At 50.3% G+C, this 1,349-nt stretch overlaps 1 protein-coding gene across 1 annotated transcript in view; it reads right to left on the bottom strand.

Moving 5' to 3' along the window:
• Positions 1-1,349, bottom strand: part of RNF207 (ring finger protein 207) — a 19,115-nt gene that overhangs the window by 10,046 nt on the left and 7,720 nt on the right. The window lies entirely within an intron of this gene.

Consider the following 1,349-nt stretch of genomic DNA (forward strand, 5'->3'; position numbering starts at 1 on the left):
CGCCTGTGGTCCCAGCTACTTGGGAGGCTAAGGCAGGAGAATGGCGTGAACCCGGGAGGCGGAGCTTGCAGTGAGCCGAGATCGCATCACTGCACTCTAGTCTGGGCGACAGAGCGAGACTCCGTCTCAAAAAAAAAAGAAAAAAAAGAAATATTCCAGCCTGGCGAACTTGCCAAAACTCCATCTCTACTAAAAACACAAAAATTAGCAAGGTGTAAAAAAAAAAAAAAGGAAAAAAAAAATTAGCAAGGTGTGTTGGCACGCACCTGTAATCCCAGCTACTCGGGAGGCTGAGGCAGGAGAATCATTTGAACCCCGGAGGCAGAGGTTGCAGTGAGCCAAGATCATGCCACTGCACTCCAGCCTCAGCGACAGAGCGAGACTCCATCTCAAAAAGAAAGAAAGAAAAAAGAAATATGCCAGAACTGAAGAGCATGAATTTTCAGATTGAAAGGGCCTGCCAGTATCCAACCTAATGGATGGAAATAGACTCTCACCAAAGTGAAATCTCAGAACACTGGGAGCAAAGAGAAGATTCTACAAGCTTCCACAGAGAATTAGTAGGTCGCATTACAAGGGTAGGAGTCTGAGCGCCTTCAGACTTCATGAACAACAACCATGGAAGCTAGAAGACAAGAGAGTGAGAGAGCGATGCCTTTGAAGGAGAATCCTTCCCAATCTAGAATTTCCAATCTAGAATTTGATACCCAGTGAAACTGTCAAGTGTGAAGCTAGAATGGAGGCATTGTCAGACCCATGCCACCCCAAACATGCACCTCCTTCGCACTCTTTCTCAAGAAGTTAACAGGAGGTGGGCTCCCCCAAAACCTGACAGGCACGTCACCACATGGGTGGTGAAGGGAGAGCCCAGGCTCCAGTCATTCCCTAGACCTACAGGGCAACCAGTCTACCGTGGAGCCCAGTGACTCAGAGATGGGAACGCTGAAGACTTGCCACCAAGATCCCTCTGACACTGGAACCCCGTTGATGCCTGAGTACAGTGCTGAGAAAGCCTGGTCAGGACCCTGCACAGACTTGGCCTTACATTGATGAAGTTCCTGCCCTCTCCTCCATGTCCTGCCGCCTGGATCAGCCCAGCAGGACCCTCGTGACACCCTTAGGAAGTGCCTTCTGCTCTGACCTACTCTTGAGGGTTGGAGGGACCACCTATGATCCTAAAAGCAGAAACTCAGAGCAGCCCACTCACTGTGACTACGCTTTTGCAAATGTCCGGCACCTGGTCCGCCCAGATGCCCCAGCTGAACCCGCATGACCTGGCCAGCTGACTTCCCTGAGCCGGGCCCTGTGGGTGTGGCACCTTTCCCATGCTTTTTTTTTTTTTTTTTTTT

Source organism: Colobus angolensis, unplaced genomic scaffold (genome assembly GCF_000951035.1).
Source record: "Colobus angolensis palliatus isolate OR3802 unplaced genomic scaffold, Cang.pa_1.0 Scaffold170, whole genome shotgun sequence".
In the NCBI taxonomy this organism is placed as follows: domain Eukaryota; kingdom Metazoa; phylum Chordata; class Mammalia; order Primates; family Cercopithecidae; genus Colobus; species Colobus angolensis.